At 35.9% G+C, this 1,793-nt stretch overlaps 1 protein-coding gene across 1 annotated transcript in view; it reads right to left on the reverse strand.

Moving 5' to 3' along the window:
• LOC107743380 (artemin-like) overlaps positions 1-1,793 on the reverse strand; it is a 17,542-nt gene extending 15,749 nt beyond the window's left edge. Inside the window, exon 1 of the mRNA XM_016556572.1 lies at positions 1,767-1,793. The gene's annotated coding sequence lies outside the window, so the exon portion shown is untranslated. The remainder of the gene's footprint in view (positions 1-1,766) is intronic.

Genomic DNA, 1,793 nt, shown 5'->3' on the forward strand with positions numbered 1-1,793 from the left:
TTTTTTTAAATAGTTCTCAGAAAAATAATTTAGACTAGAGTTGATCTCATTCATTTCCACTGGCCCAGTAATATTTCAATTGTTTAAAAAAAAAAATCAAATTACCGTATTGGCCCGAATATAAGACGACCCCCCTTTTTCCAGATGTACCTTTTGGAAAAAGGCTTTTTAAAAAACAAATCTTGTTTTTTCTCAGTAGTATCCTTCAAATACAGTGGTATTTTTCATAATGTTGTGGAGATGCCTTCACACGACAGCAACACTTCCGTGCAGCTGTGGTTGTACAGTAGGCTAAGCTATTATCATTAGTCCTATTCAATCCGGATAATGGACCGTTCCACCGAATCTAGCAGTCCGCCACAATATCGAAGTAAGTGAGCATCATTGATCATTGTTCTCGACAACACGAGATGTGCAGTTTACTTTAAAGATAAATTATTGTGCACCTATAGCACTTCTCGCTGTCATTAAAACATAACATACAACAGAAAAAGTAATCAAGCGCATCCACTACAAATAGGCTATGTCTAAATTCATATAATTTTGGTTTAACTTCTGCGTAATGGCTTTATGTAATTTCAGTGCTTATCTCCATTAATGAGAGTGGACTATTTAATGTAAATGTATATGATGAAATGAAAAGAGTTTAAAAATCGTTAAATCGTTGTTTACTTCATTACTTTTCTATCTCCAGGAAAATCGAGTTTAAAAATCGTCGTTTTAATGTAAATGTATATGATGAAATGAAAAGAGTTTAAAAATCGTTAAATCGTTGTTTACTTAATTACTTTTCTATCTCCAGGAAAAAAAAGTCGGTATGCATGGGTCAGAGTTTGCGTGCAGGTGCGCAAATTTTCCCGTCAAGTTTGTTTTTTAATAAATCCCACCTTTTGCGTAGGAAGCGGCGTACGCCTCTTTCAGGGCAGGTTTTGTGCGTACGCAACGGTTATAAATGAGGCCCCTGGTCTGAAAGCAAAGATTACAGAATGACAATCGTGAAAATGGAAATCAGTGCACAAAGAAATGAAATCCAAGCCTTCAGTGGAATCTGAAATTTGAAATAATTTGAATAAATCGAGTTCAGCTCACAATGGAAAAACTCTTAGGCTACTGTACATGCTTTTCTGAAATTTATGTTAAACATAAAATAACACACATGAACTCTAGTTAATTTAGGTCTATGAAGTCAACCCAACAGCAACAAGATTTATTTTTTAAGTTTGATAGGTTTGTTGTTAGAAACAAATGTTAATCATTTTCTGTTTGATATAAATTGTTTCTTAGGATAAAATAAAATATTAACTAAATTTAAATGACTGTGCACAGCTGAACGTTTTACCCTAAGAAAGAAGAAGAAAAACTTATGTCTAAACCATCTTTAAAGTGGTGACGGCTTTCACTTTAACCAGCCAACTTTAACTATTTACGCTATAATGGTGTTGACGAAAGCTTCACCCCCACCCCCAGTCCATTGCTGCTACTGTTGAACTCTCTAAATGAAGAATAGGCGAACTAAACCATTTGCGAGAATAGCTACGCTCAGCAGGCTGTGAGAACAGAATGACAGGTAGGTTACAATGCCACTCAGACCACACCTGATGACACCCGCCTAGTAAAAGTTTCAATTACACACCAGCCGTCTAATGTTTATTGCCCGAGGGGACATATTACAGAGTTCTGGATAAGATCCAAATCCGTTGACAATCTATAACCCTTTCAATTAAAAGGTAGCCGATATGATAAGAACTTTAAATCATGCGCGTTACCGTGCGTTCCCTGATGAACCGCTTGTG

The sequence above is a fragment of the Sinocyclocheilus rhinocerous genome, unplaced genomic scaffold, assembly GCF_001515625.1.
Source record: "Sinocyclocheilus rhinocerous isolate Xijiao unplaced genomic scaffold, SAMN03320098_v1.1 scaffold1458, whole genome shotgun sequence".
Taxonomy (NCBI): Eukaryota; Metazoa; Chordata; class Actinopteri; order Cypriniformes; family Cyprinidae; genus Sinocyclocheilus; species Sinocyclocheilus rhinocerous.